The sequence below is a fragment of the Lissotriton helveticus genome, chromosome 1_2 (genome assembly GCF_964261635.1).
Source record: "Lissotriton helveticus chromosome 1_2, aLisHel1.1, whole genome shotgun sequence".
Taxonomy (NCBI): domain Eukaryota; kingdom Metazoa; phylum Chordata; class Amphibia; order Caudata; family Salamandridae; genus Lissotriton; species Lissotriton helveticus.
In genome coordinates, this window is record NC_136058.1 from 376880310 (window position 1) to 376902249 (window position 21940).

General features: G+C 47.5%; 35 non-coding genes across 35 annotated transcripts; 12 read left to right on the forward strand and 23 right to left on the reverse strand.

Moving 5' to 3' along the window:
* Window positions 1-1556: 1556 nt before the first annotated feature.
* Window positions 1557-1628, reverse strand: TRNAW-CCA (transfer RNA tryptophan (anticodon CCA)). The gene has a single exon. It is a non-coding gene; the product is annotated as a tRNA-Trp (tRNA).
* Window positions 1629-1876: 248 nt separating this feature from the next.
* On the reverse strand, window positions 1877-1950 carry TRNAN-GUU (transfer RNA asparagine (anticodon GUU)). The gene has a single exon. It is a non-coding gene; the product is annotated as a tRNA-Asn (tRNA).
* A 349-nt stretch (window positions 1951-2299) lies between these two features.
* On the reverse strand, window positions 2300-2371 carry TRNAW-CCA (transfer RNA tryptophan (anticodon CCA)). Its single transcript has one exon. It is a non-coding gene; the product is annotated as a tRNA-Trp (tRNA).
* Window positions 2372-3855: 1484 nt separating this feature from the next.
* Window positions 3856-3926, forward strand: TRNAG-GCC (transfer RNA glycine (anticodon GCC)). Its single transcript has one exon. It is a non-coding gene; the product is annotated as a tRNA-Gly (tRNA).
* A 71-nt stretch (window positions 3927-3997) lies between these two features.
* On the reverse strand, window positions 3998-4069 carry TRNAW-CCA (transfer RNA tryptophan (anticodon CCA)). The gene has a single exon. It is a non-coding gene; the product is annotated as a tRNA-Trp (tRNA).
* Window positions 4070-5553: 1484 nt separating this feature from the next.
* On the forward strand, window positions 5554-5624 carry TRNAG-GCC (transfer RNA glycine (anticodon GCC)). The gene has a single exon. It is a non-coding gene; the product is annotated as a tRNA-Gly (tRNA).
* Window positions 5625-5695: 71 nt separating this feature from the next.
* On the reverse strand, window positions 5696-5767 carry TRNAW-CCA (transfer RNA tryptophan (anticodon CCA)). Its single transcript has one exon. It is a non-coding gene; the product is annotated as a tRNA-Trp (tRNA).
* Window positions 5768-6015: 248 nt separating this feature from the next.
* TRNAN-GUU (transfer RNA asparagine (anticodon GUU)) lies at window positions 6016-6089 on the reverse strand. Its single transcript has one exon. It is a non-coding gene; the product is annotated as a tRNA-Asn (tRNA).
* Window positions 6090-6438: 349 nt separating this feature from the next.
* TRNAW-CCA (transfer RNA tryptophan (anticodon CCA)) lies at window positions 6439-6510 on the reverse strand. The gene has a single exon. It is a non-coding gene; the product is annotated as a tRNA-Trp (tRNA).
* Window positions 6511-7993: 1483 nt separating this feature from the next.
* Window positions 7994-8064, forward strand: TRNAG-GCC (transfer RNA glycine (anticodon GCC)). Its single transcript has one exon. It is a non-coding gene; the product is annotated as a tRNA-Gly (tRNA).
* Window positions 8065-8135: 71 nt separating this feature from the next.
* TRNAW-CCA (transfer RNA tryptophan (anticodon CCA)) lies at window positions 8136-8207 on the reverse strand. Its single transcript has one exon. It is a non-coding gene; the product is annotated as a tRNA-Trp (tRNA).
* Window positions 8208-8455: 248 nt separating this feature from the next.
* TRNAN-GUU (transfer RNA asparagine (anticodon GUU)) lies at window positions 8456-8529 on the reverse strand. Its single transcript has one exon. It is a non-coding gene; the product is annotated as a tRNA-Asn (tRNA).
* A 207-nt stretch (window positions 8530-8736) lies between these two features.
* On the forward strand, window positions 8737-8807 carry TRNAG-GCC (transfer RNA glycine (anticodon GCC)). Its single transcript has one exon. It is a non-coding gene; the product is annotated as a tRNA-Gly (tRNA).
* Window positions 8808-8878: 71 nt separating this feature from the next.
* Window positions 8879-8950, reverse strand: TRNAW-CCA (transfer RNA tryptophan (anticodon CCA)). The gene has a single exon. It is a non-coding gene; the product is annotated as a tRNA-Trp (tRNA).
* Window positions 8951-10422: 1472 nt separating this feature from the next.
* Window positions 10423-10493, forward strand: TRNAG-GCC (transfer RNA glycine (anticodon GCC)). Its single transcript has one exon. It is a non-coding gene; the product is annotated as a tRNA-Gly (tRNA).
* Window positions 10494-10564: 71 nt separating this feature from the next.
* Window positions 10565-10636, reverse strand: TRNAW-CCA (transfer RNA tryptophan (anticodon CCA)). The gene has a single exon. It is a non-coding gene; the product is annotated as a tRNA-Trp (tRNA).
* Window positions 10637-10884: 248 nt separating this feature from the next.
* TRNAN-GUU (transfer RNA asparagine (anticodon GUU)) lies at window positions 10885-10958 on the reverse strand. The gene has a single exon. It is a non-coding gene; the product is annotated as a tRNA-Asn (tRNA).
* Window positions 10959-11165: 207 nt separating this feature from the next.
* On the forward strand, window positions 11166-11236 carry TRNAG-GCC (transfer RNA glycine (anticodon GCC)). The gene has a single exon. It is a non-coding gene; the product is annotated as a tRNA-Gly (tRNA).
* Window positions 11237-11307: 71 nt separating this feature from the next.
* Window positions 11308-11379, reverse strand: TRNAW-CCA (transfer RNA tryptophan (anticodon CCA)). Its single transcript has one exon. It is a non-coding gene; the product is annotated as a tRNA-Trp (tRNA).
* A 1484-nt stretch (window positions 11380-12863) lies between these two features.
* TRNAG-GCC (transfer RNA glycine (anticodon GCC)) lies at window positions 12864-12934 on the forward strand. The gene has a single exon. It is a non-coding gene; the product is annotated as a tRNA-Gly (tRNA).
* Window positions 12935-13005: 71 nt separating this feature from the next.
* Window positions 13006-13077, reverse strand: TRNAW-CCA (transfer RNA tryptophan (anticodon CCA)). Its single transcript has one exon. It is a non-coding gene; the product is annotated as a tRNA-Trp (tRNA).
* A 248-nt stretch (window positions 13078-13325) lies between these two features.
* On the reverse strand, window positions 13326-13399 carry TRNAN-GUU (transfer RNA asparagine (anticodon GUU)). The gene has a single exon. It is a non-coding gene; the product is annotated as a tRNA-Asn (tRNA).
* Window positions 13400-13733: 334 nt separating this feature from the next.
* On the reverse strand, window positions 13734-13805 carry TRNAW-CCA (transfer RNA tryptophan (anticodon CCA)). The gene has a single exon. It is a non-coding gene; the product is annotated as a tRNA-Trp (tRNA).
* Window positions 13806-15273: 1468 nt separating this feature from the next.
* TRNAG-GCC (transfer RNA glycine (anticodon GCC)) lies at window positions 15274-15344 on the forward strand. Its single transcript has one exon. It is a non-coding gene; the product is annotated as a tRNA-Gly (tRNA).
* Window positions 15345-15415: 71 nt separating this feature from the next.
* TRNAW-CCA (transfer RNA tryptophan (anticodon CCA)) lies at window positions 15416-15487 on the reverse strand. Its single transcript has one exon. It is a non-coding gene; the product is annotated as a tRNA-Trp (tRNA).
* A 248-nt stretch (window positions 15488-15735) lies between these two features.
* On the reverse strand, window positions 15736-15809 carry TRNAN-GUU (transfer RNA asparagine (anticodon GUU)). Its single transcript has one exon. It is a non-coding gene; the product is annotated as a tRNA-Asn (tRNA).
* A 349-nt stretch (window positions 15810-16158) lies between these two features.
* TRNAW-CCA (transfer RNA tryptophan (anticodon CCA)) lies at window positions 16159-16230 on the reverse strand. The gene has a single exon. It is a non-coding gene; the product is annotated as a tRNA-Trp (tRNA).
* A 1484-nt stretch (window positions 16231-17714) lies between these two features.
* On the forward strand, window positions 17715-17785 carry TRNAG-GCC (transfer RNA glycine (anticodon GCC)). Its single transcript has one exon. It is a non-coding gene; the product is annotated as a tRNA-Gly (tRNA).
* A 71-nt stretch (window positions 17786-17856) lies between these two features.
* TRNAW-CCA (transfer RNA tryptophan (anticodon CCA)) lies at window positions 17857-17928 on the reverse strand. Its single transcript has one exon. It is a non-coding gene; the product is annotated as a tRNA-Trp (tRNA).
* Window positions 17929-18176: 248 nt separating this feature from the next.
* TRNAN-GUU (transfer RNA asparagine (anticodon GUU)) lies at window positions 18177-18250 on the reverse strand. Its single transcript has one exon. It is a non-coding gene; the product is annotated as a tRNA-Asn (tRNA).
* Window positions 18251-18457: 207 nt separating this feature from the next.
* On the forward strand, window positions 18458-18528 carry TRNAG-ACC (transfer RNA glycine (anticodon ACC)). The gene has a single exon. It is a non-coding gene; the product is annotated as a tRNA-Gly (tRNA).
* Window positions 18529-20124: 1596 nt separating this feature from the next.
* Window positions 20125-20195, forward strand: TRNAG-GCC (transfer RNA glycine (anticodon GCC)). Its single transcript has one exon. It is a non-coding gene; the product is annotated as a tRNA-Gly (tRNA).
* Window positions 20196-20266: 71 nt separating this feature from the next.
* On the reverse strand, window positions 20267-20338 carry TRNAW-CCA (transfer RNA tryptophan (anticodon CCA)). Its single transcript has one exon. It is a non-coding gene; the product is annotated as a tRNA-Trp (tRNA).
* A 248-nt stretch (window positions 20339-20586) lies between these two features.
* On the reverse strand, window positions 20587-20660 carry TRNAN-GUU (transfer RNA asparagine (anticodon GUU)). The gene has a single exon. It is a non-coding gene; the product is annotated as a tRNA-Asn (tRNA).
* A 207-nt stretch (window positions 20661-20867) lies between these two features.
* Window positions 20868-20938, forward strand: TRNAG-GCC (transfer RNA glycine (anticodon GCC)). The gene has a single exon. It is a non-coding gene; the product is annotated as a tRNA-Gly (tRNA).
* The last annotated feature ends 1002 nt before the right edge of the window (window positions 20939-21940 follow it).

Sequence of the window (21940 nt, forward strand, 5' to 3'; positions counted from 1 at the left end):
ATGCCTACAGTTGTATTACAGGGCTAGGCCTTTTGTTTTCTATCCTAATTATGAAATTGACTGCAGGTGCAGAGAGAACGCAGAGGATTGAAATGTTCAGATAAAGGGTCTTAAGCAGGAGAGAGCAGAGGTACGTATCTGTGTTTCATTAAAGTGTTTCATGCCGGCAAAAAGGATACTTCCCTCGGTGGGCTTGAACCACCAACCTTTCTGGTAACAACCGAACGCGCTAACCATTTGCACCACAGAGGTTAATAACTGTAGCACAGTTCCTGAGACTCAATATATATCTTGATAATTGTGTGCCTGCCTGGAGCTTGTGTTATATAATGCGTCTTTATGCCATACAGCATTTCTCATTTGCTTAGTGTCTTGTTATTGTTGGACGTAATGATGAATAGACTACTGTCTAATGGTCTTAGAGCAAGTATTACTACCGGTCCCAGTGTATGAGACACATACATGACTTTTCTGTTGCCTGCTTAGCATAGCTCCCTGCTCCTCTGTAGGTGTGCTACCAGCCAGTAAGGCGTGTGCCTTGCCCATCAGATGTGTTATGTTAGACTTGACTTCTCTGTGAGCAAAGTCTCCCTCCCATAGCAGGTGCTTTCTCTGAACTCTTGACTTGTAAGACTGCTGGGAAAGGCCCTCCCTAGCCCCTCACTCAGATAGATACATTTACCTTCAGAGCTCAGCTTTGGAGAAAGAGATTGGGGAGAGAGCAAATAGGGGAAGGCCCATGGTGCACACTTAATTTTACATAAAAGCTGGGGCTTGTGGGAGGACAGGGACAAGAGGGTTCTCAGGGAAAGAAATCCCAGGAGTATTGATGGCTAGGCCCTGAAACACAACAATCCCGGATTGGCAAGGCACAATATGCCTGTGCAACAGGCCTGACCCTAGGCTTCCGGAGTTCTTGGTCACAAAAGGCTCCAGTGATCTAAGCCCGACCAGGGCTGTGCCCGACCAGGGCTGTAGGCCGCGTTGGGAGCGCGTTAGGGACGCGTAAAGGGACGCAGGGCGCAGAACTCTGCCCGTTTCACCCCAGCATTTAGGGGAGGACACAGAATCTGGGAAAGCCAGTGGGAAGGATTTTCCAGGAGGAGAGTTCAGTGAGATAATCTGAAACACAATAGTGCTGGTGATCTGGCGGGTGCATTCTGTGAACCACTTTTGTCGGGAGCAGCCTGCCATCATGCCCTGATAAACACAACTCTAGTCCCAAGCCAGTGACCTCAGCAAATGCAAAGACATTCATAGTTATAGTCTCCTGCATCTGATTCTTGCCATCTTCATGTGAGACGTTGGCGTTATCATGTCTGCTGCGCACACTTTGTTCATATGTGTACAATTTAAGTGTGTGCACCTGATCACTGTCTTGGGCAGAGCTCTGCCTGTGAACAACCCATGTGAAGCATTGGTGGTTCAGTGGTAGAATTCTCGCCTGCCACGCGGGAGGCCTGGGTTCGATTCCTGGCCAATGCAAGACTGCTTTCTTTTGACTTTGTTTTCGAAAGGAAATATATGACCTCAGTGGGGAATAAAATGGTAAGCAGTGACCCCGACGTGATTTGAACACGCAACCTTCTGATCTGGAGTCAGACGCGCTACCGTTGCGCCACAAGGTCCTTACACTTACAGCTTTCGGAGCCAGATCAACAAATGCTGTGGGCCTTTTGACTTATTTTCCCCTCCTCATATGCCTACAGTTGTATTACAGAGCTTGACCTTTTGTTTTCTATCCTAATTATGAAATTGACTGCAGGTGCCGAGAGAACGCAGAGAATTGAAATATTCAGGGAAAGGGTGTCCAGCAGGAGAGAGCAAAGGTATGTATCTGTTTTCCATTCAAGTGTTTCATTCAGGCAAAATAATACGTCCCTGGGTGGGCTTGAACCACCAACCTTTCGGTTAACAGCCAAACGCGCTAACCGATTGCGCCACAGAGACGAGTGACTACAGCATCTTTCCTTAGACTCAATATATATCTTGATATGTATGTGCCTGCCTGGAGCTTGTCTTATATAAGCCATCATCATGTGAAACTTTGGCGTTGTCATGTCTGCTGCGCACACTTTGTTCATATGTGTACAATTTAAGTGTGTGCACCTGATCACTGTCTTGGACAGAGCTATGCCTGTGAACTCCCCATGTGAAGCATTGGTGGTTCAATGGTCGAATTCTCGCCTGCCACGCGGGAGGCCCGGGTTCCATTCCCGGCCAATGCAAGGCTGCGTTCCTTTGACTTTGTTTTCGAAAGGAAATACATGAACTCAGTGGGGAATAAAATGGTAAGCAGTGACCCCGACGTGATTTGACCACGCAACCTTCTGATCTGGAGTCAGACGCGCTACCGTTGCGCCACAAGGTCCTTACACTTACAGCCTTCAAGCCAGATCAACAAATGCTGATGGCCTTTTGACTTATTTTCCCCTCCTCATATGCCTACAGTTGTATTACAGGGCTAGGCCTTTTGTTTTCTATCCTAATTATGAAAATGACTGCAGGTGCAGAGAGAACGCAGAGGATTGAAATGTTCAGATAAAGGGTCTTAAGCAGGAGAGAGCAGAGGTACGTATCTGTGTTTCATTAAAGTGTTTCATGCCGGCAAAAAGGATACTTCCCTGGGTGGGCTTGAACCACCAACCTTTCTGTTAACAACCGAACGCGCTAACCATTTGCACCACAGAGGTTAATAACTGTAGCACAGTTCCTGAGACTCAATATATATCTTGATAATTGTGTGCCTGCCTGGAGCTTGTGTTATATAATGCGTCTTTATGCCATACAGCATTTCTCATTTGCTTAGTGTCTTGTTATTGTTGGACGTAATGATGAATAGACTACTGTCTAATGGTCTTAGAGCCAGTATTACTACCGGTCCCAGTGTATGAGACACATACATGACTTTTCTGTTGCCTGCTTAGCATAGCTCCCTGCTCCTCTGTAGGTGTGCTACCAGCCAGTAAGGCGTGTGCCTTGCCCATCAGATGTGTTATGTTAGACTTGACTTCTCTGTGAGCAAAGTCTCCCTCCCATAGCAGGTGCTTTCTCTGAACTCTTGACTTGTAAGACTGCTGGGAAAGGCCCTCCCTAGCCCCTCACTCAGATAGATACATTTACCTTCAGAGCTCAGCTTTGGAGAAAGAGATTGGGGAGAGAGCAAATAGGGGAAGGCCCATGGTGCACACTTTATTTTACATAAAAGCTGGGGCTTGTGGGAGGACAGGGACAAGAGGGTTCTCAGGGAAAGAAATCCCAGGAGTATTGATGGCTAGGCCCTGAAACACAACAATCCCGGATTGGCAAGGCACAATATGCCTGTGCAACAGGCCTGACCCTAGGCTTCCGGAGTTCTTGGTCACAAAAGGCTCCAGTGATCTAAGCCCGACCAGGGCTGTGCCCGACCAGGGCTGTAGGCCGCGTTGGGAGCGCGTTAGGGACGCGTAAAGGGACGCAGGGCGCAGAACTCTGCCCGTTTCACCCCAGCATTTAGGGGAGGACACAGAATCTGGGAAAGCCAGTGGGAAGGATTTTCCAGGAGGAGAGTTCAGTGAGATAATCTGAAACACAATAGTGCTGGTGATCTGGCGGGTGCATTCTGTGAACCACTTTTGTCGGGAGCAGCCTGCCATCATGCCCTGATAAACACAACTCTAGTCCCAAGCCAGTGACCTCAGCAAATGCAAAGACATTCATAGTTATAGTCTCCTGCATCTGATTCTTGCCATCTTCATGTGAAACGTTGGCGTTATCATGTCTGCTGCGCACACTTTGTTCATATGTGTACAATTTAAGTGTGTGCACCTGATCACTGTCTTGGGCAGAGCTCTGCCTGTGAACAACCCATGTGAAGCATTGGTGGTTCAGTGGTAGAATTCTCGCCTGCCATGCGGGAGGCCCGGGTTCGATTCCCGGCCAATGCAAGACTGCTTTCTTTTGACTTTGTTTTCGAAAGGAAATATATGACCTCAGTGGGGAATAAAATGGTAAGCAGTGACCCCGACGTGATTTGAACACGCAACCTTCTGATCTGGAGTCAGACGCGCTACCGTTGCGCCACAAGGTCCTTACACTTACAGCCTTCAAGCCAGATCAACAAATGCTGATGGCCTTTTGACTTATTTTCCCCTCCTCATATGCCTACAGTTGTATTACAGGGCTAGGCCTTTTGTTTTCTATCCTAATTATGAAATTGACTGCAGGTGCAGAGAGAACGCAGAGGATTGAAATGTTCAGATAAAGGGTCTTAAGCAGGAGAGAGCAGAGGTACGTATCTGTGTTTCATTAAAGTGTTTCATGCCGGCAAAAAGGATACTTCCCTGGGTGGGCTTGAACCACCAACCTTTCTGGTAACAACCGAACGCGCTAACCATTTGCACCACAGAGGTTAATAACTGTAGCACAGTTCCTGAGACTCAATATATATCTTGATAATTGTGTGCCTGCCTGGAGCTTGTGTTATATAATGCGTCTTTATGCCATACAGCATTTCTCATTTGCTTAGTGTCTTGTTATTGTTGGACGTAATGATGAATAGACTACTGTCTAATGGTCTTAGAGCAAGTATTACTACCGGTCCCAGTGTATGAGACACATACATGACTTTTCTGTTGCCTGCTTAGCATAGCTCCCTGCTCCTCTGTAGGTGTGCTACCAGCCAGTAAGGCGTGTGCCTTGCCCATCAGATGTGTTATGTTAGACTTGACTTCTCTGTGAGCAAAGTCTCCCTCCCATAGCAGGTGCTTTCTCTGAACTCTTGACTTGTAAGACTGCTGGGAAAGGCCCTCCCTAGCCCCTCACTCAGATAGATACATTTACCTTCAGAGCTCAGCTTTGGAGAAAGAGATTGGGGAGAGAGCAAATAGGGGAAGGCCCATGGTGCACACTTAATTTTACATAAAAGCTGGGGCTTGTGGGAGGACAGGGACAAGAGGGTTCTCAGGGAAAGAAATCCCAGGAGTATTGATGGCTAGGCCCTGAAACACAACAATCCCGGATTGGCAAGGCACAATATGCCTGTGCAACAGGCCTGACCCTAGGCTTCCGGAGTTCTTGGTCACAAAAGGCTCCAGTGATCTAAGCCCGACCAGGGCTGTGCCCGACCAGGGCTGTAGGCCGCGTTGGGAGCGCGTTAGGGACGCGTAAAGGGACGCAGGGCGCAGAACTCTGCCCGTTTCACCCCAGCATTTAGGGGAGGACACAGAATCTGGGAAAGCCAGTGGGAAGGATTTTCCAGGAGGAGAGTTCAGTGAGATAATCTGAAACACAATAGTGCTGGTGATCTGGCGGGTGCATTCTGTGAACCACTTTTGTCGGGAGCAGCCTGCCATCATGCCCTGATAAACACAACTCTAGTCCCAAGCCAGTGACCTCAGCAAATGCAAAGACATTCATAGTTATAGTCTCCTGCATCTGATTCTTGCCATCTTCATGTGAGACGTTGGCGTTATCATGTCTGCTGCGCACACTTTGTTCATATGTGTACAATTTAAGTGTGTGCACCTGATCACTGTCTTGGGCAGAGCTCTGCCTGTGAACAACCCATGTGAAGCATTGGTGGTTCAGTGGTAGAATTCTCGCCTGCCACGCGGGAGGCCCGGGTTCGATTCCTGGCCAATGCAAGACTGCTTTCTTTTGACTTTGTTTTCGAAAGGAAATATATGACCTCAGTGGGGAATAAAATGGTAAGCAGTGACCCCGACGTGATTTGAACACGCAACCTTCTGATCTGGAGTCAGACGCGCTACCGTTGCGCCACGAGGTCCTTACACTTACAGCTTTCGGAGCCAGATCAACAAATGCTGTGGGCCTTTTGACTTATTTTCCCCTCCTCATATGCCTACAGTTGTATTACAGAGCTTGACCTTTTGTTTTCTATCCTAATTATGAAATTGACTGCAGGTGCCGAGAGAACGCAGAGAATTGAAATATTCAGGGAAAGGGTGTCCAGCAGGAGAGAGCAAAGGTATGTATCTGTTTTCCATTCAAGTGTTTCATTCAGGCAAAATAATACGTCCCTGGGTGGGCTTGAACCACCAACCTTTCGGTTAACAGCCAAACGCGCTAACCGATTGCGCCACAGAGACGAGTGACTACAGCATCTTTCCTTAGACTCAATATATATCTTGATATGTATGTGCCTGCCTGGAGCTTGTCTTATATAAGCCATCATCATGTGAAACTTTGGCGTTGTCATGTCTGCTGCGCACACTTTGTTCATATGTGTACAATTTAAGTGTGTGCACCTGATCACTGTCTTGGACAGAGCTATGCCTGTGAACTCCCCATGTGAAGCATTGGTGGTTCAATGGTAGAATTCTCGCCTGCCACGCGGGAGGCCCGGGTTCCATTCCCGGCCAATGCAAGGCTGCGTTCCTTTGACTTTGTTTTCGAAAGGAAATATATGAACTCAGTGGGGAATAAAATGGTAAGCAGTGACCCCGACGTGATTTGACCACGCAACCTTCTGATCTGGAGTCAGACGCGCTACCGTTGCGCCACAAGGTCCTTACACTTACAACCTTCAAGCCAGATCAACAAATGCTGATGGCCTTTTGACTTATTTTCCCCTCCTCATATGCCTACAGTTGTATTACAGGGCTAGGCCTTTTGTTTTCTATCCTAATTATGAAAATGACTGCAGGTGCAGAGAGAACGCAGAGGATTGAAATGTTCAGATAAAGGGTCTTAAGCAGGAGAGAGCAGAGGTACGTATCTGTGTTTCATTAAAGTGTTTCATGCCGGCAAAAAGGATACTTCCCTGGGTGGGCTTGAACCACCAACCTTTCTGTTAACAACCGAACGCGCTAACCATTTGCACCACAGAGGTTAATAACTGTAGCACAGTTCCTGAGACTCAATATATATCTTGATAATTGTGTGCCTGCCTGGAGCTTGTGTTATATAATGCGTCTTTATGCCATACAGCATTTCTCATTTGCTTAGTGTCTTGTTATTGTTGGACGTAATGATGAATAGACTACTGTCTAATGGTCTTAGAGCCAGTATTACTACCGGTCCCAGTGTATGAGACACATACATGACTTTTCTGTTGCCTGCTTAGCATAGCTCCCTGCTCCTCTGTAGGTGTGCTACCAGCCAGTAAGGCGTGTGCCTTGCCCATCAGATGTGTTATGTTAGACTTGACTTCTCTGTGAGCAAAGTCTCCCTCCCATAGCAGGTGCTTTCTCTGAACTCTTGACTTGTAAGACTGCTGGGAAAGGCCCTCCCTAGCCCCTCACTCAGATAGATACATTTACCTTCAGAGCTCAGCTTTGGAGAAAGAGATTGGGGAGAGAGCAAATAGGGGAAGGCCCATGGTGCACACTTTATTTTACATAAAAGCTGGGGCTTGTGGGAGGACAGGGACAAGAGGGTTCTCAGGGAAAGAAATCCCAGGAGTATTGATGGCTAGGCCCTGAAACACAACAATCCCGGATTGGCAAGGCACAATATGCCTGTGCAACAGGCCTGACCCTAGGCTTCCGGAGTTCTTGGTCACAAAAGGCTCCAGTGATCTAAGCCCGACCAGGGCTGTGCCGACCAGGGCTGTAGGCCGCGTTGGGAGCGCGTTAGGGACGCGTAAAGGGACGCAGGGCGCAGAACTCTGCCCGTTTCACCCCAGCATTTAGGGGAGGACACAGAATCTGGGAAAGCCAGTGGGAAGGATTTTCCAGGAGGAGAGTTCAGTGAGATAATCTGAAACACAATAGTGCTGGTGATCTGGCGGGTGCATTCTGTGAACCACTTTTGTCGGGAGCAGCCTGCCATCATGCCCTGATAAACACAACTCTAGTCCCAAGCCAGTGACCTCAGCAAATGCAAAGACATTCATAGTTATAGTCTCCTGCATCTGATTCTTGCCATCTTCATGTGAAACGTTGGCGTTATCATGTCTGCTGCGCACACTTTGTTCATATGTGTACAATTTAAGTGTGTGCACCTGATCACTGTCTTGGGCAGAGCTCTGCCTGTGAACAACCCATGTGAAGCATTGGTGGTTCAGTGGTAGAATTCTCGCCTGCCATGCGGGAGGCCCGGGTTCGATTCCCGGCCAATGCAAGACTGCTTTCTTTTGACTTTGTTTTCGAAAGGAAATATATGACCTCAGTGGGGAATAAAATGGTAAGCAGTGACCCCGACGTGATTTGAACACGCAACCTTCTGATCTGGAGTCAGACGCGCTACCGTTGCGCCACGAGGTCCTAACACTTACAGCTTTCGGAGCCAGATCAACAAATGCTGTGGGCCTTTTGACTTATTTTCCCCTCCTCATATTCCTACAGTTGTATTACAGAGCTTGACCTTTTGTTTTCTATCCTAATTATGAAATTGACTGCAGGTGCCGAGAGAACGCAGAGAATTGAAATATTCAGGGAAAGGGTGTCCAGCAGGAGAGAGCAAAGGTATGTATCTGTTTTCCATTCAAGTGTTTCATTCAGGCAAAATAATACGTCCCTGGGTGGGCTTGAACCACCAACCTTTCGGTTAACAGCCTAACGCGCTAACCGATTGCGCCACAGAGACGAGTGACTACAGCATCTTTCCTTAGACTCAATATATATCTTGATATGTATGTGCCTGCCTGGAGCTTGTCTTATATAAGCCATCATCATGTGAAACTTTGGCGTTGTCATGTCTGCTGCGTACACTTTGTTCATATGTGTACAATTTAAGTGTGTGCACCTGATCACTGTCTTGGACAGAGCTATGCCTGTGAACTCCCCATGTGAAGCATTGGTGGTTCAGTGGTAGAATTCTCGCCTGCCACGCGGGAGGCCCGGGTTCGATTCCCGGCCAATGCAAGGCTGCGTTCCTTTGACTTTGTTTTCGAAAGGAAATATATGAACTCAGTGGGGAATAAAATGGTAAGCAGTGACCCCGACGTGATTTGACCACGCAACCTTCTGATCTGGAGTCAGACGCGCTACCGTTGCGCCACAAGGTCCTTACACTTACAGCCTTCAAGCCAGATCAACAAATGCTGATGGCCTTTTGACTTATTTTCCCCTCCTCATATGCCTACAGTTGTATTACAGGGCTAGGCCTTTTGTTTTCTATCCTAATTATGAAATTGACTGCAGGTGCAGAGAGAACGCAGAGGATTGAAATGTTCAGATAAAGGGTCTTAAGCAGGAGAGAGCAGAGGTACGTATCTGTGTTTCATTAAAGTGTTTCATGCCGGCAAAAAGGATACTTCCCTGGGTGGGCTTGAACCACCAACCTTTCTGTTAACAACCGAACGCGCTAACCATTTGCACCACAGAGGTTAATAACTGTAGCACAGTTCCTGAGACTCAATATATATCTTGATAATTGTGTGCCTGCCTGGAGCTTGTGTTATATAATGCGTCTTTATGCCATACAGCATTTCTCATTTGCTTAGTGTCTTGTTATTGTTGGACGTAATGATGAATAGACTACTGTCTAATGGTCTTAGAGCCAGTATTACTACCGGTCCCAGTGTATGAGACACATACATGACTTTTCTGTTGCCTGCTTAGCATAGCTCCCTGCTCCTCTGTAGGTGTGCTACCAGCCAGTAAGGCGTGTGCCTTGCCCATCAGATGTGTTATGTTAGAATTGACTTCTCTGTGAGCAAAGTCTCCCTCCCATAGCAGGTGCTTTCTCTGAACTCTTGACTTGTAAGACTGCTGGGAAAGGCCCTCCCTAGCCCCTCACTCAGATAGATACATTTACCTTCAGAGCTCAGCTTTGGAGAAAGAGATTGGGGAGAGAGCAAATAGGGGAAGGCCCATGGTGCACACTTTATTTTACATAAAAGCTGGGGCTTGTGGGAGGACAGGGACAAGAGGGTTCTCAGGGAAAGAAATCCCAGGAGTATTGATGGCTAGGCCCTGAAACACAACAATCCCGGATTGGCAAGGCACAATATGCCTGTGCAACAGGCCTGACCCTAGGCTTCCGGAGTTCTTGGTCACAAAAGGCTCCAGTGATCTAAGCCCGACCAGGGCTGTGCCCGACCAGGGCTGTAGGCCGCGTTGGGAGCGCGTTAGGGACGCAGGGCGCAGAACTCTGCCCGTTTCACCCCAGCATTTAGGGGAGGACACAGAATCTGGGAAAGCCAGTGGGAAGGATTTTCCAGGAGGAGAGTTCAGTGAGATAATCTGAAACACAATAGTGCTGGTGATCTGGCGGGTGCATTCTGTGAACCACTTTTGTCGGGAGCAGCCTGCCATCATGCCCTGATAAACACAACTCTAGTCCCAAGCCAGTGACCTCAGCAAATGCAAAGACATTCATAGTTATAGTCTCCTGCATCTGATTCTTGCCATCTTCATGTGAAACGTTGGCGTTATCATGTCTGCTGCGCACACTTTGTTCATATGTGTACAATTTAAGTGTGTGCACCTGATCACTGTCTTGGGCAGAGCTCTGCCTGTGAGCAACCCATGTGAAGCATTGGTGGTTCAGTGGTAGAATTCTCGCCTGCCACGCGGGAGGCCCGGGTTCGATTCCCGGCCAATGCAAGACTGCTTTCTTTTGACTTTGTTTTCGAAAGGAAATATATGACCTCAGTTGGGAATAAAATGGTAAGCAGTGACCCCGACGTGATTTGAACACGTAACCTTCTGATCTGGAGTCAGACGCGCTACCGTTGCGCCACGAGGTCCTTACACTTACCGCTTTCGGAGCCAGATCAACAAATGCTGTGGGCCTTTTGACTTATTTTCCCCTCCTCATATGCCTACAGTTGTATTACAGAGCTTGACCTTTTGTTTTCTATCCTAATTATGAAATTGACTGCAGGTGCCGAGAGAACGCAGAGAATTGAAATATTCAGGTAAAGGTTGTCCAGCAGGAGAGAGCAAAGGTATGTATCTGTTTTCCATTCAAGTGTTTCATGCAGGCAAAATAATACGTCCCTGGGTGGGCTTGAACCACCAACCTTTCGCTTAACAGCCGAACGCGCTAACCGATTGCGCCACAGAGACGAGTGACTACAGCATCTTTCCTTAGACTCAATATATATCTTGATATGTATGTGCCTGCCTGGAGCTTGTCTTATATAAGCCATCATCATGTGAAACTTTGGCGTTGTCATGTCTGCTGCGCACACTTTGTTCATATGTGTACAATTTAAGTGTGTGCACCTGATCACTGTCTTGGACAGAGCTATGCCTGTGAACTCCCCATGTGAAGCATTGGTGGTTCAGTGGTAAAATTCTCGCCTGCCGCGCGGGAGGCCCGGGTTCGATTCCCGGCCAATGCAAGGTTGCGTTCCTTTGACTTTGTTTTCGAAAGGAAATATATGAACTCAGTGGGGAATAAAATGGTAAGCAGTGACCCCGACGTGATTTGACCACGCAACCTTCTGATCTGGAGTCAGACGCGCTACCGTTGCGCCACAAGGTCCTTACACTTACAGCCTTCAAGCCAGATCAACAAATGCTGATGGCCTTTTGACTTATTTTCCCCTCCTCATATGCCTACAGTTGTATTACAGGGCTAGGCCTTTTGTTTTCTATCCTAATTATGAAATTGACTGCAGGTGCAGAGAGAACGCAGAGGATTGAAATGTTCAGATAAAGGGTCTTAAGCAGGAGAGAGCAGAGGTACGTATCTGTGTTTCATTAAAGTGTTTCATGCAGGCAAAAAGGATACTTCCCTGGGTGGGCTTGAACCACCAACCTTTCTGTTAACAACCGAACGCGCTAACCATTTGCACCACAGAGGTTAATAACTGTAGCACAGTTCCTGAGACTCAATATATATCTTGATAATTGTGTGCCTGCCTGGAGCTTGTGTTATATAATGCGTCTTTATGCCATACAGCATTTCTCATTTGCTTAGTGTCTTGTTATTGTTGGACGTAATGATGAATAGACTACTGTCTAATGGTCTTAGAGCCAGTATTACTACCGGTCCCAGTGTATGAGACACATACATGACTTTTCTGTTGCCTGCTTAGCATAGCTCCCTGCTCCTCTGTAGGTGTGCTACCAGCCAGTAAGGCGTGTGCCTTGCCCATCAGATGTGTTATGTTAGACTTGACTTCTCTGTGAGCAAAGTCTCCCTCCCATAGCAGGTGCTTTCTCTGAACTCTTGACTTGTAAGACTGCTGGGAAAGGCCCTCCCTAGCCCCTCACTCAGATAGATACATTTACCTTCAGAGCTCAGCTTTGGAGAAAGAGATTGGGGAGAGAGCAAATAGGGGAAGGCCCATGGTGCACACTTTATTTTACATAAAAGCTGGGGCTTGTGGGAGGACAGGGACAAGAGGGTTCTCAGGGAAAGAAATCCCAGGAGTATTGATGGCTAGGCCCTGAAACAGAACAATCCCGGATTGGCAAGGCACAATATGCCTGTGCAACAGGCCTGACCCTAGGCTTCCGGAGTTCTTGGTCACAAAAGGCTCCAGTTATCTAAGCCCGACCAGGGCTGTGCCCGACCAGAGCTGTAGGCCGCGTTGGGAGCGCGTTAGGGACGCGTAAAGGGACGCAGGGCGCAGAACTCTGCCCGTTTCACCCCAGCATTTAGGGGAGGACACAGAATCTGGGAAAGCCAGTGGGAAGGATTTTCCAGGAGGAGAGTTCAGTAAGATAATCTGAAACACAATAGTGCTGGTGATCTGGCGGGTGCATTCTGTGAACCACTTTTGTCGGGAGCAGCCTGCCATCATGCCCTGATAAACACAACTCTAGTCCCAAGCCAGTGACCTCAGCAAATGCAAAGACATTCATAGTTATAGTCTCCTGCATCTGATTCTTGCCATCTTCATGTGAAACGTTGGCGTTATCATGTCTGCTGCGCACACTTTGTTCATATGTGTACAATTTAAGTGTGTGCACCTGATCACTGTCTTGGGCAGAGCTCTGCCTGTGAACAACCCATGTGAAGCATTGGTAGTTCAGTGGTAGAATTCTCGCCTGCCACGCGGGAGGCCCGGGTTCGATTCCCGGCCAATGCAAGACTGCTTTCTTTTGACTTTGTTTTCGAAAGGATATATATGACCTCAGTGGGGAATAAAATGGTAAGCAGTGACCCCGACGTGATTTGAACACGCAACCTTCTGATCTGGAGTCAGACGCGCTACCGTTGCGCCACGAGGTCCTTACACTTACAGCTTTCGGAGCCAGATCAACAAATGCTGTGGGCCTTTTGACTTATTTTCCCCTCCTCATATGCCTACAGTTGTATTACAGAGCTTGACCTTTTGTTTTCTATCCTAATTATGAAATTGACTGCAGGTGCCGAGAGAACGCAGAGAATTGAAATATTCAGGGAAAGGGTGTCCAGCAGGAGAGAGCAAAGGTATGTATCTGTTTTCCATTCAAGTGTTTCATGCAGGCAAAATAATACGTCCCTGGGTGGGCTTGAACCACCAACCTTTTGGTTAACAGCCGAACGCGCTAACCGATTGCGCCAAAGAGACGAGTGACTACAGCATCTTTCCTTAGACTCAATATATATCTTGATATGTACGTGCCTGCCTGGAGCTTGTCTTATATAAGCCATCATCATGTGAAACTTTGGCGTTGTCATGTCTGCTGCGCACACTTTGTTCATATGTGTACAATTTAAGTGTGTGCACCTGATCACTGTCTTGGACAGAGCTATGCCTGTGAACTCCCCATGTGAAGCATTGGTGGTTCAGTGGTAGAATTCTTGCCTGCCACGCGGGAGGCCCGGTTTCGATTCCCGGCCAATGCAAGGCTGCGTTCCTTTGACTTTGTTTTCGAAAGGAAATATATGAACTCGGTAAGCAGTGACCCCGACGTGATTTGACCACGCAACCTTCTGATCTGGAGTCAGACGCGCTACCGTTGCGCCACAAGGTCCTTACACTTACAGCCTTCAAGCCAGATCAACAAATGCTGATGGCCTTTTGACTTATTTTCCCCTCCTCATATGCCTACAGTTGTATTACAGGGCTAGGCCTTTTGTTTTCTATCCTAATTATGAAATTGACTGCAGGTGCAGAGAGAACGCAGAGGATTGAAATGTTCAGATAAAGGGTCTTAAGCAGGAGAGAGCAGAGGTACGTATCTGTGTTTCATGAAAGTGTTTCATGCAGGCAAAAAGGATACTTCCCTGCGTGGGCTTGAACCACGAACCTTTCTGTTAACAACCGAACGCGCTAACCATTTGCACCACAGAGGTTAATAACTGTAGCACAGTTCCTGAGACTCAATATATATCTTGATAATTGTGTGCCTGCCTGGAGCTTGTGTTATATAATGCGTCTTTATGCCATACAGCATTTCTCATTTGCTTAGTGTCTTGTTATTGTTGGACGTAATGATGAATAGACTACTGTCTAATGGTCTTAGAGCCAGTATTACTACCGGTCCCAGTGTATGAGACACATACATGACTTTTCTGTTGCCTGCTTAGCATAGCTCCCTGCTCCTCTGTAGGTGTGCTACCAGCCAGCAAGGCGTGTGCCTTGCCCATCAGATGTGTTATGTTAGACTTGACTTCTCTGTGAGCAAAGTCTCCCTCCCATAGCAGGTGCTTTCTCTGAACTCTTGACTTGTAATACTGCTGGGAAAGGCCCTCCCTAGCCCCTCACTCAGATAGATACATTTACCTTCAGAGCTCAGCTTTGGAGAAAGAGATTGGGGAGAGAGCAAATAGGGGAAGGCCCATGGTGCACACTTTATTTTACATAAAAGCTGGGGCTTGTGGGAGGACAGGGACAAGAGGGTTCTCAGGGAAAGAAATCCCAGGAGTATTGATGGCTAGGCCCTGAAACACAACAATCCCGGATTGGCAAGGCACAATATGCCTGTGCAACAGGCCTGACCCTAGGCTTCCGGAGTTCTTGGTCACAAAAGGCTCCAGTGATCTAAGCCCGACCAGGGCTGTAGGCCGCATTGGGAGCGCGTTAGGGACGCGTAAAGGGACGCAGGGCGCAGAACTCCGCCCGTTTCACCCCAGCATTTAGGGGAGGACACAGAATCTGGGAAAGCCAGTGGGAAGGATTTTCCAGGAGGAGAGTTCAGTGAGATAATCTGAAACACAATAGTGCTGGTGATCTGGCGGGTGCATTCTGTGAACCACTTTTCTCGGGAGCAGCCTGCCATCATGCCCTGATAAACACAACTCTAGTCCCAAGCCAGTGACCTCAGCAAATGCAAAGACATTCATAGTTATAGTCTCCTGCATCTGATTCTTGCCATCTTCATGTGAAACGTTGGCGTTATCATGTCTGCTGCGCACACTTTGTTCATATGTGTACAATTTAAGTGTGTGTACCTGATCACTGTCTTGGGCAGAGCTCTGCCTGTGAACAACCCATGTGAAGCATTGGTGGTTCAGTGGTAGAATTCTCGCCTGCCACGCGGGAGGCCCGGGTTCGATTCCCGGCCAATGCAAGACTGCTTTCTTTTGACTTTGTTTTCGAAAGGAAATATATGACCTCAGTGGGGAATAAAATGGTAAGCAGTGACCCCGACGTGATTTGAACACGTAACCTTCTGATCTGGAGTCAGACGCGCTACCGTTGCGCCACGAGGTCCTTACACTTACCGCTTTCGGAGCCAGATCAACAAATGCTGTGGGCCTTTTGACTTATTTTCCCCTCCTCATATGCCTACAGTTGTATTACAGAGCTTGACCTTTTGTTTTCTATCCTAATTATGAAATTGACTGCAGGTGCCGAGAGAACGCAGAGAATTGAAATATTCAGGGAAAGGTTGTCCAGCAGGAGAGAGCAAAGGTATGTATCTGTTTTCCATTCAAGTGTTTCATGCAGGCAAAATAATACATCCCTGGGTGGGCTTGAACCACCAACCTTTTGGTTAACAGCCGAACGCGCTAACCGATTGCGCCACAGAGACGAGTGACTACAGCATCTTTCCTTAGACTCAATATATATCTTGATATGTACGTGCCTGCCTGGAGCTTGTCTTATATAAGCCATCATCATGTGAAACTTTGGCGTTGTCATGTCTGCTGCGCACACTTTGTTCATATGTGTACAATTTAAGTGTGTGCACCTGATCACTGTCTTGGACAGAGCTATGCCTGTGAACTCCCCATGTGAAGCATTGGTGGTTCAGTGGTAGAATTCTTGCCTGCCACGCGGGAGGCCCGGTTTCGATTCCCGGCCAATGCAAGGCTGCGTTCCTTTGACTTTGTTTTCGAAAGGAAATATATGAACTCAGTGGGGAATAAAACGGTAAGCAGTGACCCCGACGTGATTTGACCACGCAACCTTCTGATCTGGAGTCAGACGCGCTACCGTTGCGCCACAAGGTCCTTACACTTACAGCCTTCAAGCCAGATAAACAAATGCTGATGGCCTTTTGACTTATTTTCCCCTCCTCATATGCCTACAGTTGTATTACAGGGCTAGGCCTTTTGTTTTCTATCCTAATTATGAAATTGACTGCAGGTGCAGAGAGAACGCAGAGGATTGAAATGTTCAGATAAAGGGTCTTAAGCAGGAGAGAGCAGAGGTACGTATCTGTGTTTCATTAAAGTGTTTCATGCAGGCAAAAAGGATACTTCCCTGGGTGGGCTTGAACCACCAACCTTTCTGTTAACAACCGAACGCGCTAACCATTTGCACCACAGAGGTTAATAACTGTAGCACAGTTCCTGAGGCTCAATATATATCTTGATAATTGTGTGCCTGCCTGGAGCTTGTGTTATATAATGCGTCTTTATGCCATACAGCATTTCTCATTTGCTTAGTGTCTTGTTATTGTTGGACGTAATGATGAATAGACTACTGTCTAATGGTCTTAGAGCCAGTATTACTACCGGTCCCAGTGTATGAGACACATACATGACTTTTCTGTTGCCTGCTTAGCATAGCTCCCTGCTCCTCTGTAGGTGTGCTACCAGCCAGTAAGGCGTGTGCCTTGCCCATCAGATGTGTTATGTTAGACTTGACTTCTCTGTGAGCAAAGTCTCCCTCCCATAGCAGGTGCTTTTTCTGAACTCTTGACTTGTAAGACTGCTGGGAAAGGCCCTCCCTAGCCCCTCACTCAGATAGATACATTTACCTTCAGAGCTCAGCTTTGGAGAAAGAGATTGGGGAGAGAGCAAATAGGGGAAGGCCCATGGTGCACACTTTATTTTACATAAAAGCTGGGGCTTGTGGGAGGACAGGGACAAGAGGGTTCTCAGGGAAAGAAATCCCAGGAGTATTGATGGCTAGGCCCTGAAACACAACAATCCCGGATTGGCAAGGCACAATATGCCTGTGCAACAGGCCTGACCCTAGGCTTCCGGAGTTCTTGGTCACAAAAGGCTCCAGTTATCTAAGCCCGACCAGGGCTGTGCCCGACCAGAGCTGTAGGCCGCGTTGGGAGCGCGTTAGGGACGCGTAAAGGGACGCAGGGCGCAGAACTCTGCCCGTTTCACCCCAGCATTTAGGGGAGGACACAGAATCTGGGAAAGCCAGTGGGAAGGATTTTCCAGGAGGAGAGTTCAGTGAGATAATCTGAAACACAATAGTGCTGGTGATCTGGCGGGTGCATTCTGTGAACCACTTTTGTCGGGAGCAGCCTGCCATCATGCCCTGATAAACACAACTCTAGTCCCAAGCCAGTGACCTCAGCAAATGCAAAGACATTCATAGTTATAGTCTCCTGCATCTGATTCTTGCCATCTTCATGTGAAACGTTGGCGTTATCATGTCTGCTGCGCACACTTTGTTCATATGTGTACAATTTAAGTGTGTGCACCTGATCACTGTCTTGGGCAGAGCTCTGCCTGTGAACAACCCATGTGAAGCATTGGTAGTTCAGTGGTAGAATTCTCGCCTGCCACGCGGGAGGCCCGGGTTCGATTCCCGGCCAATGCAAGACTGCTTTCTTTTGACTTTGTTTTCGAAAGGATATATATGACCTCAGTGGGGAATAAAATGGTAAGCAGTGACCCCGACGTGATTTGAACACGCAACCTTCTGATCTGGAGTCAGACGCGCTACCGTTGCGCCACGAGGTCCTTACACTTACAGCTTTCGGAGCCAGATCAACAAATGCTGTGGGCCTTTTGACTTATTTTCCCCTCCTAATATGCCTACAGTTGTATTACAGAGCTTGACCTTTTGTTTTCTATCCTAATTATGAAATTGACTGCAGGTGCCGAGAGAACGCAGAGAATTGAAATATTCAGGGAAAGGGTGTCCAGCAGGAGAGAGCAAAGGTATGTATCTGTTTTCCATTCAAGTGTTTCAGGCAGGCAAAATAATACGTCCCTGGGTGGGCTTGAACCACCAACCTTTTGGTTAACAGCCGAACGCGCTAACCGATTGCGCCACAGAGACGAGTGACTACAGCATCTTTCCTTAGACTCAATATATATCTTGATATGTACGTGCCTGCCTGGAGCTTGTCTTATATAAGCCATCATCATGTGAAACTTTGGCGTTGTCATGTCTGCTGCGCACACTTTGTTCATATGTGTACAATTTAAGTGTGTGCACCTGATCACTGTCTTGGACAGAGCTATGCCTGTGAACTCCCCATGTGAAGCATTGGTGGTTCAGTGGTAGAATTCTTGCCTACCATGCGGGAGGCCCGGGTTTGATTCCCGGCCAATGCAAGGCTGCGTTCCTTTGACTTTGTTTTCGAAAGGAAATATATGAACTCGGTAAGCAGTGACCCAGACGTGATTTGACCACGCAACCTTCTGATCTGGAGTCAGACGCGCTACCGTTGCGCCACAAGGTCCTTACACTTACAGCCTTCAAGCCAGATCAACAAATGCTGATGGCCTTTTGACTTATTTTCCCCTCCTCATATGCCTACAGTTGTATTACAGGGCTAGGCCTTTTGTTTTCTATCCTAATTATGAAATTGACTGCAGGTGCAGAGAGAACGCAGAGGATTGAAATGTTCAGATAAAGGGTCTTAAGCAGGAGAGAGCAGAGGTACGTATCTGTGTTTCATGAAAGTGTTTCATGCAGGCAAAAAGGATACTTCCCTGCGTGGGCTTGAACCACGAACCTTTCTGTTAACAACCGAACGCGCTAACCATTTGCACCACAGAGGTTAATAACTGTAGCACAGTTCCTGAGACTCAATATATATCTTGATAATTGTGTGCCTGCTTGGAGCTTGTGTTATATAATGCGTCTTTATGCCATACAGCATTTCTCATTTGCTTAGTGTCTTGTTATTGTTGGACGTAATGATGAATAGACTACTGTCTAATGGTATTAGAGCCAGTATTACTACCGGTCCCAGTGTATGAGACACATACATGACTTTTCTGTTGCCTGCTTAGCATAGCTCCCTGCTCCTCTGTAGGTGTGCTACCAGCCAGCAAGGCGTGTGCCTTGCCCATCAGATGTGTTATGTTAGACTTGACTTCTCTGTGAGCAAAGTCTCCCTCCCATAGCAGGTGCTTTCTCTGAACTCTTGACTTGTAAGACTGCTGGGAAAGGCCCTCCCTAGCCCCTCACTCAGATAGATACATTTACCTTCAGAGCTCAGCTTTGGAGAAAGAGATTGGGGAGAGAGCAAATAGGGGAAGGCCCATGGTGCACACTTTATTTTACATAAAAGCTGGGGCTTGTGGGAGGACAGGGACAAGAGGGTTCTCAGGGAAAGAAATCCCAGGAGTATTGATGGCTAGGCCCTGAAACACAACAATCCCGGATTGGCAAGGCACAATATGCCTGTGCAACAGGCCTGACCCTAGGCTTCCGGAGTTCTTGGTCACAAAAGGCTCCAGTGATCTAAGCCCGACCAGGGCTGTAGGCCGCATTGGGAGCGCGTTAGGGACGCGTAAAGGGACGCAGGGCGCAGAACTCCGCCCGTTTCACCCCAGCATTTAGGGGAGGACACAGAATCTGGGAAAGCCAGTGGGAAGGATTTTCCAGGAGGAGAGTTCAGTGAGATAATCTGAAACACAATAGTGCTGGTGATCTGGCGGGTGCATTCTGTGAACCACTTTTCTCGGGAGCAGCCTGCCATCATGCCCTGATAAACACAACTCTAGTCCCAAGCCAGTGACCTCAGCAAATGCAAAGACATTCATAGTTATAGTCTCCTGCATCTGATTCTTGCCATCTTCATGTGAAACGTTGGCGTTATCATGTCTGCTGCGCACACTTTGTTCATATGTGTACAATTTAAGTGTGTGTACCTGATCACTGTCTTGGGCAGAGCTCTGCCTGTGAACAACCCATGTGAAGCATTGGTGGTTCAGTGGTAGAATTCTCGCCTGCCACGCGGGAGGCCCGGGTTCGATTCCCGGCCAATGCAAGACTGCTTTCTTTTGACTTTGTTTTCGAAAGGAAATATATGACCTCAGTGGGGAATAAAATGGTAAGCAGTGACCCCGACGTGATTTGAACACGTAACCTTCTGATCTGGAGTCAGACGCGCTACCGTTGCGCCACGAGGTCCTTACACTTACCGCTTTCGGAGCCAGATCAACAAATGCTGTGGGCCTTTTGACTTATTTTCCCCTCCTCATATGCCTACAGTTGTATTACAGAGCTTGACCTTTTGTTTTCTATCCTAATTATGAAATTGACTGCAGGTGCCGAGAGAACGCAGAGAATTGAAATATTCAGGGAAAGGTTGTCCAGCAGGAGAGAGCAAAGGTATGTATCTGTTTTCCATTCAAGTGTTTCATGCAGGCAAAATAATACGTCCCTGGGTGGGCTTGAACCACCAACCTTTCTGTTAACAACCGAACGAGCTAACCGATTGCGCCACAGAGACGAGTGACTACAGCATCTTTCCTTAGACTCAATATATATCTTGATATGTATGTGCCTGCCTGGAGCTTGTCTTATATAAGCCATCATCATGTGAAACTTTGGCGTTGTCATGTCTGCTGCGCACACTTTGTTCATATGTGTACAATTTAAGTGTGTGCACCTGATCACTGTCTTGGACAGAGCTATGCCTGTGAACTCCCCATGTGAAGCATTGGTGGTTCAGTGGTAAAATTCTCGCCTGCCACGCGGGAGGCCCGGGTTCGATTCCCGGCCAATGCAAGGTTGCGTTCCTTTGACTTTGTTTTCGAAAGGAAATATATGAACTCAGTGGGGAATAAAATGGTAAGCAGTGACCCCGACGTGATTTGACCACGCAACCTTTTGATCTGGAGTCAGACGCGCTACCGTTGTGCCACAAGGTCCTTACACTTACAGCCTTCAAGCCAGATCAACAAATGCTGATGGCCTTTTGACTTATTTTCCCCTCCTCATATGCCTACAGTTGTATTACAGGGCTAGGCCTTTTGTTTTCTATCCTAATTATGAAATTGACTGCAGGTGCAGAGAGAATGCAGAGGATTGAAATGTTCAGATAAAGGGTCTTAAGCAGGAGAGAGCAGAGGTACGTATCTGTGTTTCATTAAAGTGTTTCATGCAGGCAAAAAGGATACTTCCCTGGGTGGGCTTGAACCACCAACCTTTCTGTTAACAACCGAACGCGCTAACCATTTGCACCACAGAGGTTAATAACTGTAGCACAGTTCCTGAGACTCAATATATATCTTGATAATTGTGTGCCTGCCTGGAGCTTGTGTTATATAATGCGTCTTTATGCCATACAGCATTTCTCATTTGCTTAGTGTCTTGTTATTGTTGGACGTAATGATGAATAGACTACTGTCTAATGGTCTTAGAGCCAGTATTACTACCGGTCCCAGTGTATGAGACACATACATGACTTTTCTGTTGCCTGCTTAGCATAGCTCCCTGCTCCTCTGTAGGTGTGCTACCAGCCAGTAAGGCGTGTGCCTTGCCCATCAGATGTGTTATGTTAGACTTGACTTCTCTGTGAGCAAAGTCTCCCTCCCATAGCAGGTGCTTTCTCTGAACTCTTGACTTGTAAGGCTGCTGGGAAAGGCCCTCCCTAGCCCCTCACTCAGATAGATACATTTACCTTCAGAGCTCAGCTTTGGAGAAAGAGATTGGGGAGAGAGCAAATAGGGGAAGGCCCATGGTGCACACTTTATTTTACATAAAAGCTGGGGCTTGTGGGAGGACAGG